A 15,564-nucleotide genomic window follows, 5' to 3' on the forward strand; every position below is an offset into this window, starting at 1 on the left:
GCTCCAGGAGATGGGGCTCAGGCATAGCTAAGTTTTAAAAGTTCTTCCAGTGACTCTGATGTGCAGCCAAATTATAACCATTTACCTGTATATGAAGGCCACTACATTTATCTCTCATTTAATAAAAATAACACATATGTGACGTCTCTGAGCAATCAGTCATTTATAAAGATGTTGTTGTATTCTTAATGTGATTTGAAAATATTTTCGAGCAATATCTTAAAAATAAAAAAGGACAGCATACATGTCAAAAGCAAACTTCTTTCTATGAAACAGGCAAATTGAAGTTATTGAGATTATGTGGAATTCACATAAAAGTAATTGATGAAATAGCATTGGAAGCTCAAGTAATGAATGCTGAGATGATTTGCATTTTGGAGAAATGTGCTGGCCACCCTGTGAACCCTCATGACCTCCAAGAGATTTAACTTTCAAGATGCCTGTGCTAGAGTACAGACGCAGCACAAGCAGGGACACTTATTTGATTGCTGTATTTTAATTCATACAAAGGCATCATTGATTGAGTACCCTAAGCCAAATAAATATATCAGCCACCTAACATAATGAGCCACTTATGTTAGGCACTTGTTCACATTCATAAAAACAACAAATGATATTATCTTGATCAAACCCTTCCTAATAAATGGTGACTAAATGATATCTGGTGTTTTCTTTGTGTGCAGTTTCTTTCCAAGATGTGTTGGAAACTGATTTGCTTTTGATGAACCTGTGCTGCCTACAAATTAATGTCCACAGATTTCCTACTTTATTAATTGTCTCAGCAATTTAGCCAGCAATGATTTATATGAAATATTCCCTCTTGTTGCAGGCTCTACAGTCAGCTAATTGATTGCTGTATGAATTATGCATCCTATGCCAAATGCAAGGATGCATGAAAGAGGCAGCCAAGGTCATTTTCCACCAAAGAGAACTACAGTGACTAAATGCCTTTTAAAGACAGGCTTTATTACTTTAATTTTGCTGCTTTCTTCATATATACATCAAGTACAGAATAATGTGCAAACTCTAAAGTCATACTTTTAATTTATAAACAGACACAGACAACCAAAGTTCAATATTCTGTAGCCAGACAAGGCTCGTAATGGAATTAATTTGGTAGAGCTAAGGAAAGAACCAAAAATGGCATATAAATATTATTTATCTGATTCCAAAATATGCCATATCATCAAATTTGCCTATAGTTTATTAACACTCAAAATTGACTATTCCAAAAATAAGTATTTTAATTAGATGAATGACACCTTGGCACCAAGTGCAGGGTATTTGGCATGTCAGCAGATGACAAGAGACAGTTTGGAAAAGTTACATCAATTATCATTTATTCATAGGAAGACAAGGAATATTTTATACATTTTAGAGAATGTATAAAGGAGGGGATATATGTGATGCTTCACTAAAACTTTCAGAATTAAAGCAATCAAGTTGGAGTAGTGAAAAGATTTTGATCTTTGGTGTCTCAGTGGCTTAGTTTGAATTAATTATTGCTTAGCCATCTATTAGTTGAATGACTTTAGGCAATATCCTCTGGACTTCAGTTTTCTTATGAAAAAATTGGCATAATAATATTTTGCTTGCATGGTTACTATAAAAATAAGCATGACTATAAGAGCTAGTGAAATCAACAACTTAGTCAGTACCTTGATCCTTGGGTAGTGCACAATAGAGTATACTACCAGATAGAGATAAATACCAGACACATTCCTTGACTTACAAGTTGCGTGCAAGGCTTGTAAAGAAACCCTCTAATTTTCTATTTAAAATCACCCCCAAATGGCTATGGAACCATATTACTATATGCCTCTTTGGTTTAGAAACCAAAGAAACATCTTTAATAGGAATATTTTTATATGCCCAGAGAACTCTTCTCAGGTATTAACAAACCACGAAAAATGTTTCGTGACAAACCACAGATGCCCTGGGCACATCACACCACACTCAGGCTGTGATAGATAATGTATGTGCTGTTACTTCATATTGGGGCACAGGTGCCTCAGAAGAGAGGAATTAATCACAAACTCTTTAAACCAGTGTTTCATGCCTTAATGCATATAGCAATCACCTGGGGGGGCCTTGTTAAAAATGCTGATTCTGGTTCAGTGGGTCTGGGATGGAGCCTGAGATTCTGCCGTTCTAACAAGCTTCCTGGTGATATGATGCATCTGGACCATGGACCACAGTTTGAGTTGCAAAGCTGAGTGCTTTTCAAACCTTGATACACATGAGATTTACCTGGAGCTCTTCTTAAGAATAATGATGCTTGAGTTCTTTCTCAGTCCAGGCAAAACCCTGGGGTTGAAGTCTCAGCTTAGATTTTTTTTTAAAGCTTCCTGAGTGATCTTTCTATGTAGAGCTATGGTTGAAAACCAGTGTTGTAAATGTAAGGGTTTCCTATTCTTGCTAATTACATTTACAACATTGTAATGATTTGTTCAATAGTTTCATTGTTTCAGTGGCACCTGCCTCAGATCACCTGGAAGCTTTTTTTTTTTTTTTGGACTCCTCTTTTAAAGAATTTATTTTGAACCTATCATAACACCACTGACATATAACTCCCTAATAAGATAAAGCAAAAACAAAAAGTTTATCCTATTAGAAACAAGATACACCATCACTTACAGTCTTCAAACATTATTGCACTTTAACTTTCATAATTTGACAAAGCATTCATGAAACAATCTGCAGACTAGTTTTAACAAACAACACCTGTAAGCAGACATGACTGTCCTAAATTGTTTATTAGGTATGAATTTTACAAACTTTACTTATATTAGTGGTAACGGTGGAGCTGGAGGGTATTGCGCCTTCTCCAAGCTGCGCAGCAAGAACTACCAATAGTGTGGTGAAACTTATGGCCCTTTCCAAGGCCACAGCTCTTTCGGCCTGCAGATGTCAGCCCAAGCATTTCCCTGTGCTTGTGGACTGGTTTGGTGATCCACTGGGTGTCAGGATTTCTTCTGATAGCTTTATGGAATGGATCAATGAGGATAACCTCAAAAAATTTGTATGTGGAATCTTCACCAACCCAGTAAGAATTCAGGACTTTTAGAGCCCCACAGTGGCATCCAGCTTGCTCCTCTGCAATGGACTGAAGACTTCAGGCAAACTTTAACTAGTTAACACCATGATGGACAGGCTTGCTGTAAGTTACACCTTTAGGAACTGGGCATTTTCGGCCACCACGGCGAACCCAAATCCTATATATAACGTAACCTTGCTTGACTTTGTAGCCCAGTCGGTGCGCTTTATCAGGCCGGGTGGAGCGGGGAGCCCTGTGGAGAGCAGAGAGCTGGTGGTACTGGCAGCAGCGGACCCTCAGAAGAAATCGCATGACATCAGACTGCTTCTTCCTCCATAGCTCCTGGATGTACTTGTAAGCACCTATCTTGGCCTACCTGATGGCTGCCACCAGACAGAAAGGAAAGAGTCTTACTCCCCACCTGGAAGTTCTTAAAAAAAGACTGCTGAGGCCTAGGCGGGTGGATCACGAGGTCAAGAGATCAAGACCATCCTGGCTAACATGGTGAAACCTCGTCTCTACTAAAAATACAAAAATTAACTGGGCGTGGTGGTGCACACCTGTAGTCCCAGCTACTCAGGAGGCTGAGGCAGGAGAATGGATTGAACCTGGAGGTGGAGGTTGCAGTGAGCCGAGATCGCGCCACTGCACTCCAGCATGGTGACAGAGTGAGACTGTCTCAAAAAAAAAAAAAAAAAGAAAAAAAAAAAAAAGACTGCTGGGCACCATCCTCAGAGTTACTGATTCAGGAAGTCTGGCTGGAGTGGGGCCTGAGAAATTTCTTTTATAACAAATTACCAGGAGATTCTCTTATTGATCCAGAACCCCAGCTTTGGGAACTGCCACTTTATTATTTCATAAACTTCACTGGAAGAGAGATTGTGCCTATGTATCCACCATCCTATCGCCTGTGCCTAGTATGTTTATGGCATGAAAGAATCTCTTTTGGATGAAAAAGTGATGGTGAAACCCTGTCTCATTCATAGTGAAAACATGTACAGAACATTGGAAACCTTCACCCGGCTCATTAAGGATAATGCTTGCCAATGAACCACAACAAATAACATTGGTTTAGGGATCTCTGCTACTATAGACCCTAGAGTATCTGGGGCATTTCCCATGAAAGTTCTGATTAGTTTTTCCTGAGGCACTACTTTATGGTAATAAAATTGGCATTCAATCAACAGGTTGATCGACAGTTCAGGCTTCCCTTCAAGGTGGCTTGAAATAGCAGAAGCAATAGTCTCTTTTAAATAAATAATTTTTTTTAATACATAAAGTCTCTCTTAAAGGGCCATCTGCTTTCAATTTTTCATTTAAACCTTCTGAAGGCTCACCAAGTGCCATAAGATAAAGAGAGCAAAAGTAAGGTGTAGCATCACAGGCAGTAATACTCCTATCATTGCCAAAGTACTATGGGGATTACTCCATAGTGGCATTCTCTTATATCCTAAAAATATTAATGTGTTTTGCTTCTGAAGGAAACCAAAATATGCCACTTTCAAATATATGTCTTTAATATATTTTGATATGGCTATTCAGAGAGACTGCAGACCATAGGAATACCTTTTACAAGCTGTCCTTTTGTGAGGAAGATTTGCAACTGTATAGGAAATCAACATAAGTGACCTTAACAGTGAATACAAATAGGCTTTCTCTGAGCCCCATCCCTTATCTGCCTTATCCACATCTAGAAGAGATTAACTCACAAAGGAGACTAAAACTCTGACACTTTTAGAGTTCTGACGGAGAAAATTTTTCCTCAGGCTCCTATCTATACCAAGAGCTGCTACCAATGAGCTTTCATCTGCATAATAAGAAAAACTTTGCTTGCCGGTGTCAACCTGAAATAATTGACAGGATCAGAACCCAATTTTAAAAATTTTATTTAAGTGAAAAGCTGAGAATAACTATCCAAGAAACATGGACTCCTGAGAAATGGAGTCAGTGCTCTGAAGTTAAAAGTTAAGTTCTTCCTTATATTAGCAGAAAACAAGGACAGCTAGTAGGATTATAACATTTTCTATGTAAGCCTCGTTTATGAGTTACAACTAAGATTTTTTTAATAGCTTGTTTTCATATCCTTTCCAATTTAAAAGCATATTTAATGTTCCATCTTAGACAACGTGATAGTAATGAAGTCTTTGCATAAGAGAGGAGAGAGGAAAGTTAATCTATAATGAAGATCAACACTGAACAGGGAAGGGGTCTTCTCTGGCAACCTTCTGTCATTCACAACATTTTATAAAACACTGTAGGTAAAGAAAAGGCTAATTGATAACCAAAACAACAAAGATTACAGCTGTCTGGGTTACAACTGCCTGTCACATGACTCAGGTCCCATAATCACATTCCCTTAAGGCTCAAAATATCTGAAAGTTCCAACAGCTTAGATTCTGAATTACTTATTTTCACACCATGCTTTCCTCCCATCATTCTCTTGGAATGCCACCTCCTCCCTCCTCCAGAAGCCCCAAGCCCCTAATCTTTCTGTCACCTCAGGATGGTGTAAAAACTTCAGCCGTCTGTTTTGTCCTTTAAATTTCATGTTTGCAAGGCTCCTATGTTCATGTATGTATAAATATATTTGTATGCCCTTCTCCTGTTAATCTATCTTGTTTGTTTTATAGAATAAAGTTATCAAACCTTCGGAAAAGGGAGGGAAGGAAATTCCTTTTGCTCCTACAGTTTAATATTAGTCTTTTTGTAATAAAAAGAATCCTAATTTTTTTTATTGTAAGCAGACCTTCCCTGTCTGCTTACAATTTTAATATTTCAAGGTGGATTTTCTCAGACTAGAGGTAGAAGCACAGAGCTATTATGCTGATGATTCACTGTTTTTGACTCTTGGGTTACACATTTATTTAATTATCATGATCAAATATTTACTTTTGTGGAGGTTCCCTGATGAGGAGGCTTAGTTCTTGCCCTCTGAGAGCTAGAGAAAAATCTAACGAATCTGATACAGGTTACTTTCCCAGATCCTGTGTTTGAATGCTATGGAAAGAAACTACTAGGTATACCCAAATATTCTAGATGATTAAAAAAAAAAGTTCAAAAACCCCTGAATCTCCCAAATCTTCTCAGAACTGTTAACAGCTATTGTCTTGATAATTTTTTATTCTATTTTTTACTTTATAGTTTTAGAGTAATTTTGTTACTTCCCCCAAAAACAGGGTTTGTTTGCCTGATAACCAATAACTCTCTACAAGAATGCAGGTTTTGATCAATAGGAGTTTTAATACTTGGCCCAAGTAAGGAGAACACTGAGAGTATTCTCCAAAGCACTGTCTCTTCGAGGGAAAGTGACAAGAGGATTATATGGGGCAATATATAGGGAGAGGGTGTGTCACCACACGTAGAGGAGGGGTTCCAGTTGTGCGGACGCAGCCAGTGATTATGCCAGTTCACAGGTCGCATGTTAAGGTAAATGAAGCTACAGCTTCTCCCAGGTGGAGACTTTAGCATGGTAATGAGGGAAGTTCACTCAGACTCATCTATAAGTTGCTGGGGTCTGTCAGGAGCTGGTTCCAACCAACAAGGTAACTGCATTTCACATAGGGTTTGGAAAAAAACAGACTTCAGGGCAGAAGGCAGTAAAACAGGCTGATTGCTAAAGTTGATTAAATTCCTATAATCCCTGGAGACCTTCCCTGTCTGCCTACAATTTCAAAATTTCAAAGTTTCTTTTGCTTATGATAACCCAAGTTCTATGAGGTAAGAAGGCTTGTTTCTAAACATAATTTTTCAGAAGTGGCAGCAAGAAATTAAATAACTTGTATATGTAATCATCTGATGTGTTCATCTTGCCTGCTTCCCAGAAAACCTGATGCAGTGAGAAGAACAGCCTTTTGCAATAGAGAAAGGGTTTAGTAAACTCAGAACTGGCTAAGTTGAAGGACAGGCATTTTATTATTGCTTCAATCAGTCTCCCTAAAAATTTGGAGGCTAGGGATTTTTAAGTATAGTTTGGTGTGCAGAGGGCAATGGAATGGGGAATACTGATTACTTGGGTTGGGAATGAAATCACAGGGAGTTGGAGCTGAAACTACATTTGCAAAATTATGACTGAGTCAGTGAAATAGATCTAACTTAATCAACTCCATCCTGTTTCTAACCTCCAAGCTGTCTGTGTTCTTTCCTGGGCATATGCTGAACTTACTTTGGGAGAAACTTGGTTTATAGCTTATAGTTTAGGACAAAGACAATAACAGCCCTTTCCCAGGGCAGACCTCCTTCTTGCCTGGGGACTAGATTGCCTTTGTAGGACTAACATTAGCCACAAGATTAGAAATTATGGTTTATGACTCATGAAGCTGGAGGCTACATGATTCTGACCCTCCCTAAAGTGCTCCTAAGATCAGTGCTTGAGATATTATGCAGACCCTGCACTTGATGTATCACCTGGCACCACCCAGACTGATAAACTGGCCCATCTGATTTTGTGGCCCCCACCCAGGAACTGACTCAGTGCAAGAAGACAGCTTTGTCTCCTTATGATTTCATCCCTGACCAATCAGCTGTCCTGGCTCACTGTGTTTCCCCCACCCACTAAGTTGTCCTTAAAAACTCTGCTCCCTGAATGCTCAGGGAGACTGATTTGAGTAATAATAAAATTCTGGTCTCCTGCACAGCTGGCTCTGCATGAATTACTCTTTTTCTATTGTAGTTCCCCTATCTTGGTAAATTGGCTCTGTCTAGGCAACGGGCAAGGTGAACCCCTTGGGCAGTTCCAGAGCTTGCCTTCTTGTACTGAGTCAGTTCCTGGGTTGGAGCTTTGGCTTTTGAGACCAGATAAACCAGGTTACCAGCCTGGGTGGTGCCAGCTGGTCCATCACAATGCAGGCTCTGAAAAAATGCCTCAAACACCAATCTTAGGTTTTATAATAGCAATGCTACCTATGGGAGCAATTGGGGAGGTGACGAATCTTGTGGCCTCTGGCTGCATGACTCCTGAACCATAATTTCTAATCTTGTGGCTAATTTGTTAGTTTCAAAGGAAGTCTGATCCCCAAGGAAGGAAGGGGTTTATTTTAGGAAGGGACTATTACTGAAAGACAGGACTAGCTGGATTTCCTAGGCCGACTAAGAATCCCTAAGCCTAGCTGGGAAGGTGACAGCATCCACCTTTAAACACGGGGCTTGCAACTTAGCTCACACCTGACCAATCAGGTGGTAAAGAGAGCTCACTAAAATGCTAATTAGGCAAAAACAAGAGGTAAAGAAATAGCCAATCATCTATCGCCTGAGAGCACAGCGGAGGGATAATGATCAGCATATAAACCCAGGCATTCGAGCCGACAATGGCTACCCTCTTTGGGTCCCCTCCCTTTGTATGGGAGCTCTGTTTTCAGTCTATTAAATCTTGCAACTGCACTCTCTTCTGGTCCGTGTTTGTTATGGCTGGAGCTGAGCTTTCGCTCGTCGTCCACCACTGCTGTTTGCTGATGTCGCAGACCCGCCACTGACTTCCATCCCTCTGGATCCAGCAGGGTGTCTGCTGTGCTCCTGATCCAGGAGGCACTCATTGCCGCTTCTGATTGGGCTAAAGGCTTGCCATTGTTCCTGCATGGCTGAGTGCCCTGGTTTGTCCTAATTGAGCTGAACACTAGTCTCTGGGTTCAGTGGTTCTCTCCTGTGACCCACGGCTTCTAATAGAGCTATAACACTCACCGCATGGCCCAAGATTCCATTCCTTGGAATCTGTGAGGCCAAGAACCCCAGGTCAGAGAAAACAAGGCTTGCCACCATCTTGGAAGTGGCCTGCTGCCATTTTGGAAGCAACCCACCACCATCTTGGGAGCTCTGGGAGCAAGGACCCTCCTCCCTCCCCCACCCCTGCGCTGCCCAGCCCTGCTGTAACATTATCTTCTTTGTTTTGAGGTTAAGCTATAAACTAAATTTCTCCCATAGTTAGCTTGGCCTATACTCAGGAATGAGCAAGGGCAGCTGAAAGGTCACAAGCAAGATGAAATTAGGTCACATTACTTTCACTGTCACAATTTTTGCAAAGGTGGTTAGATGCAGAGTCTTACAGCTAATAGGAGAGTAGTAACAAAGTCTCTATGCAAATTTGAGGCACACAAGATTATATGAATCAACTTGTATAAATAAATGGAAAAAGGCCATATTACAGCAAGTTGTATCCATAAACTAAAGAACCTGTAGATACAGAGCGTAGGTTTCATCCTTCATATTGAATGCTTTACAGTCTACATTTTTAGGACTCATGTATGTTATTTTCCCTCTGTGTAATTTCCTGCCTGATCAGTGTCCCTGGCCTCTTGAAGTCTTGATAGAAGTACTGAAGAAATGCAAACAACCCTGCTTTCTGAAAGTGAAGTGATAAGTTACTTAATTTGTTTTGATGAGGCTGGTCTAGGAAAAAATTGCTTCAGAAGTGTGTACTCTGGGATACACAGGCAACAATGTGTATGTGATGTGTGTGTGTGTGTGTGTGTGTGCATATGTATTGTATATGTGGCATACTTTTCTTACCCTAAAACTGGTGGTTAAACTTTTGTTAAAATAAAGACATCAAGTTTGTGAAGAAATATGATATATGCTGAAGATCTGTAAAACTGAAAAGAAAAAAATAAAAAAAGAGTGCTGCAGCGAATCAGCCAAAAAGCCAAGAAACATGTGAATCTTAGTCTAGGACTCCACTGACTTGAAGACGGTATTCATGTATGTAGGCCTTTGGTAACACTCTGCCTAAAGAAAAGAAGGCCCAGAAGACTAAGTCTGGAAATAAAGAAGAGCATAGCATGGTTTTAGAGTCAGAGCCAGAAGGCATGAGTGGAAGGTACTGAGAGATTTAGGTTTACATATAAAATAATTTTCTAACAAATATTATTGCATTCATGAGAGTATTCTGTGTGTTTGTGTAATATTAACTGTGTCTTTATTGATATTTACTAATGATACGGCTCTCATGAGTGGAGGAACACCAGGGTTTTTCGTCTGGAGTCAAATTAGATAAAATGACATGGACACATGTGGAGTGGTTTTAAGGAGCAGAGAGTTTCATAGGCAAGAAGGAAGGGAGAAGAAAGAAGAAAGAAACTCCCCTGTACGGAGACAGAGTGGTGTCTTTCCAAAGCTGAGAAAGGAGACCCCATGTGCCAAGGATACCAGCCAGTTTTATGAGGAGGCTGGAGGAGGCAGTGTCTGATTTGCATAGGACTCAGGGGATTGGTTTTGACCAGGCATGTTATTCACGTAGCCTGGGAAAAAATTGGCCCTTCCACCCTAGCCTTTTAATATGCAAATGCTGGGCTCCATACATGGGGATATGTAGGGGTAGCCATGTTGCCAGGGACATGTGGGGGCAAAGGCAAGAGGACAACGGTGAGAATCACCATGTTGGATGGACCCAGTTTCTAATGGCCTGCATTTGCATATCAAAGGTTGCCGCCCCTAAGAGCCAGGGCTTCTCTGCTAGATAAGAAACGTTTCTGGAGCTGCTTTAAAAAGAAACGAAAATATTCCAAGGACCCCTTTTCCTCTCTGCCTAAAATAATTCCTTAATAACTCCTACCACACGAATTTAATGTTTATAGAAATTCACTTTACACATCACAAAATCGAAGTACCAGGATGTTATGAAATGTGCCCATCTTTCCAGTCAGGAAATAGTAGAAATGGAATTTGAACGTACACTGTCGGGCTCTGAAGGCTACAGCACACCTGTGTGGATATGATACCTCTCTGATGCTTTGAGATATGAGATTCCCTGTAAGCAAGTGATTTTTTTTATACCATCGAGTTTGTTTAAATGAAAAATGGGGCCAGGTGTGATGGCTCACACCCATAATCCCAGCATTTTGGGAGGTCAAGGTGAAAGAATTGCTTGAGGCCACAGATCTGAGACCAGCCCAGGCAACATAGTGAGACCCTGTCTCTACAAAAAATAGGAAAACTAGCCAGCTGTAGTCCCAGCTACTCCAGAAGCTGAGGTGGGAGGATTGCTTGAGCCCAGGATGTCAAGGCTGCAGTGAGCCATGATCGTGTCACTACACTGTAGCCTGTGGGACAGAGGAAGACCGTGTCTCAATAAATAAATAAAAAATGAAAAATAACGAGCCCCTGTCAAGTACATGCCAGAAGAGATTTCTGCTTTAGTTAGAAGCTGTACTAGATAATCACTAATGTGATTATATAATTTCATTCTAACGTAAATCATCTCATTTAATTCTAAGATTCTATTATTAAATAATCTAGATTTTCTAGGTTTTCATCATCTATTGAACTCTCAATATTATTGTTTTGCTACTCACTTGAGTTTACCTACAATGTAAACCATGCTGTAGCAAAGCAAGTCTTAACTGGTTGCTATGATCCATATTTATAAAGAATACAGACTGATCCCATAATATAGAAAAAGATTATGGCAGCTCCAGTCTGTACAATGGCTGTAGTCTATCAAAGTTGTCATATATAATCAGAGAAACAGCTTTAAGGAAACCTACTTAGAAATAAAATTATTTTGTATAATGGAGTCTGGTGCTGTTAAACATGATTTGACCAACAATGGGGCAATTTTAAAAGTGTAAGTGAAATAGATTGCCAATTAGATATAGCACTTTATAAATGTGGATAATTGATCCGGAGGAACCAATAAATATCTGAAGAGCTCAATAATCACTTTAAAAAGTAATCAAGCCATGTAATTCCTTCTGTAATTCCATCTGTAATTCAGATCATGAAGAAAATTATGTGAATCAAGAGAAAGAACACAGATATTTCAATACATCTTTGATATTACTTAATTAAGTTGGTTACCATGTTGCTATAAATATACCACTTTCTACAGCTTGCTGATTATCATCATTTTGAAATGTAATCCAAGGTTAGGTAAGAGAAGGATGAGTAACATAGTTTTTTTTTTTTTTTCTTTTAGACAAAACACAATTTAAGAAAATAGTTGCAAATAAGATGGAAAAGTTAAACTTATTTGATGTTCTGAATTAGAAGTATGGAAAGAGATTATGTAAGCCTGGATGGTCTTTTGTTAGTAACCTTCATTACTTGATAAATCAATCCATAATCCAAACCACAATGACATTCCTTCTGGAAAGAATGCTACACCAGTGGAAACTAATTAAAATGAAAACCCTGTCTATGAAAGTAGGAATTTATACTGAATATTTAACAAAGTGTCAAGTAGTGCTAATGAGCTGTTTTAGGGCTAATTCTGGTAACTACAGAGTGAAGTAAGGCCACATTTTCAATCCAAATGATTCACAAAGTTTACTTAGAATTCAACTTGCAAAAACTCTCATTGAATTTTTGTCTTCTCTCATTTACCTTATCTAAACTAACTTACCTCATTCTTTTCCCACCCAGAGTTCATATTTGTATGTTACTACTACCTTGGAGAGAACAGAATATCAAAATAGGAGTCCTGCTAGAATCCATAGAGACTTCTTAGAAGACCATTAAGAGATGTTGTATGCCAACATTTACCTTAAAATCCAATCTAATCAAGACTTCTTAGGGTCTTTAAAGGTCAATCTGAAAAGAGAAAAAAATCAGTTTAGAGTCAATAATACACGAATAGTGTTATTATCAGCCTTTTAATCTTTTAACAAATAGTATTTTGTAATTTATAGAAAGATAACAATGATCATATAAAAAGAGCAAATGGCATTTAACAGCTAAAAGATGACAAAATTAGATGCATATAAAATTAGGAAAATAAATTGTCATAAACTTTTACAGCTATGTCCTCCAAAATTTGCAGTAATTAATTTTTAAAAACTTGTGAATTTAAGTATTTAATGAAGAAGTAATACCAATCCTTCACTAACAATTCACTCTTTCACTATCAAAAGAGAATAATTCCCAGTTTATTCCATGAGGCCAGTATTAGCATGATACAAAATCCAGACAAAAGTGTCTTAAGAAATTAAGACGACAGACCAGTTATCTCCCGATGAGTGCAGACACAGACATTCTCTAAAAACACTAGAAAACTGAATAAAGTAACATATAAAATGAATTACATACCTCAACTTTGTGGAATTATTTTGCAAATGCAGTGATAGTTAACATCTAAGAATAAATCATTGTAAAACATCATATTAATAGAAAAAGACAAAAATATTGCTCATCTTGATAAATACAGAAAAGCATTTGATGTAATCCAACATTTAGTCATGATTTAAAAAATAAACCAGCAAAATACGAATAGAAAAACACTTTCTTGCACTAAGACAATGTATCCATTACATACTGAAAGCTTATACTCAATGAAGAAATACCCCTGGGAAGTAGGACCTATCATTTCTAAATTCTACAAATTTTAATTTAGTAACTAAGTTGGTCTTAAAATACTACTGGGTTCTGTTGATCAGGTCTCCTAAAGAAGGAGCCTAAAACTGGGATGGTTTTCTTGGCCATGACTAGAGTGTGGTATTTTCAAAGAATATGAAGATTTAATATTTAGAATGTCAGAGGAGGAAAAATACATGCTCATCTGAAAAGATGCAAAAAAAAAGGTATTTTCTAAAATTCAGTATTTTATGTTGATTCAAGTCTCATAAAAACTGGTAGCATGTGCATAATTCTGTAACATTATTTATCAGATAGATCTCAAAGAGAGAAGAACCTCAGCCTGTGCTGGCATACTCCTATCTCAGGGCCTTTAGGAAAAGGACAAAGAAGCCACTGAACCCACTAATATTTATGACTGATCAGGAAAAATGAGCAATACCTTGAGACAAAATTGGGAAATACAAAAACAAAGGCCAAGTAGCATTTTCAGATGATTTGATTGCCTGACTGAGAAACCATGAGAACAGAAAGCAGAAATAATATTGGCAACTAAATATAACATCACTCCAGGAAGTTCAAAAGACTGCACACAATTAAGCCATGTGTGGGAGAGGCATGGAACCACTAAACTGTAAAAAGGGGAATTAGAGACTTGAACAGAGGGACCTGCTCATCCCTAGGGAAAATCTCAATATTGCAATGAAGTTATATTTTCACCCAACTTATTTTACACATTCATTTTAGTTAATTTAACATTTTCCAAGTAATATTAATGATTAAAAGGTATACAGACACACACACATACACACACATTTATTTTTCTGAGAAGAAAAGCAAGAGTAAAGAAAATGCCTAATATATGGAGAGGAAATGCATTAATCAATTAGAACCAGGTTAAGTGGGTTTCAAAAATGGATTAAAATGGCCTTTAGAATCACAATGACTAAAAAGAAGACCAGAAAACACAAAATGATGCTCAGTCCTACTAATAATGGAAGCTCTTTGGTTTATGTTTTGGAAATGGTCCCAGTGATAAAACTTATATATAATGAAATCACGGGGCGGGCAGGAAACAGACTATGACTTATTTATATGCAATTTATGATTCAAGAGTGAAATATGTTCTCTATCAAATGAAATTTAGGGACTGAATTACTTATAATTAAGCAGTTTCCAAAACAGCAATGTAGAGAATCTCAGAAGAAACTCACGTAACTACCCAACAGTGAAAATTTGGTGCTGTGAAAGTGGACTCTTGAGGTGGGCTTACTGGGAGTGGGGCTCCTAGACAGTCTCTACCTGATCCTGAGTGTAGGTATGAGACCGCGGGCCCTCACAGAGGACAGTGTGCAGGGCCTATGTGAGGTGAGCAAAATCTCACAGATTTTGACAAGACTCACAAGGTCCCAGAAGCCTGGGAGGACAGAGAAGCACAAGGAACTGGGAAAGTTCTTCACCTGGGTGTGAACCTGTGCCTGTACCTCCTATGCACATGCAGAGCAGCCCTCCTGCTAGCTCTTCTGTGCTCCTCACCCTCTTGTTGAATGTGGCACTCTAGCCACCATTCTGGATAGAGGAGAACCCAGTAGGGAAGAGCAGGCACCTCCAGCTCAGGACAAGAGAAAAATACAGCTATTAATTTCAAGCAACTTTAAGTATATGCTGTGGAACACATGTCCTTGGAGATGCCCCATGTAAAGAAGAAATTTCATGGTAAAATAAGTTCAAAAAGCACAGCAAAATATGCACTTCTCCTTTACACAGGCAAAAATATTATATGAAGTTCAGAGAAATCTGAAAAAAAAGTTTATTGCAACATTTGCCAAATTTACTTGACCACAAACCACTCTTTTTTTTTTCTTTCACTATGCAGAGATTGTCATTCTGTAGAAACAAAATTTAAGGAGAATCTTGCTTTAAAATTTTAATTTTTCCATCAGATTTTTATATTTTAATTATATTTTGATAAGGAGGAAGTTTTGTTTGAACTTCCATGTTGCACTGGAAAAGTGGAAAATTTTAGGTTTAGCTTCTGGAAGCAACGTTTGGCGAGATTATTTTAATAATTTCTCCCTCAAAAACTTTACCAAAAAAACCTGAATAATATATTATTTTAAAACATTGAAGAGAATTTAAGAAACAGCAAAGCTACTTTTGAGCTGAATTTGTGTCTCCTGTAAATCGGGTTTGATCATTTTGGAAGGCAAGTGGGAAAAATAATCAAAGCCCAGGACTGGCAGAAGTAAGAG

General features: G+C 38.4%; 1 pseudogene across 1 annotated transcript in view; it reads right to left on the bottom strand.

The window, feature by feature from the left end:
• Positions 1–2,783: 2,783 nt before the first annotated feature.
• LOC100586399 overlaps positions 2,784–15,564 on the bottom strand; it is a 61,992-nt pseudogene continuing 49,211 nt past the window's right edge. Inside the window, exon 2 of the transcript XR_121911.3 lies at positions 2,784–3,409. The product of XR_121911.3 is annotated as a 60S ribosomal protein L15 pseudogene (transcript). The remainder of the gene's footprint in view (positions 3,410–15,564) is intronic.

This window comes from Nomascus leucogenys, chromosome 20 (assembly GCF_006542625.1).
Source record: "Nomascus leucogenys isolate Asia chromosome 20, Asia_NLE_v1, whole genome shotgun sequence".
Taxonomy (NCBI): domain Eukaryota; kingdom Metazoa; phylum Chordata; class Mammalia; order Primates; family Hylobatidae; genus Nomascus; species Nomascus leucogenys.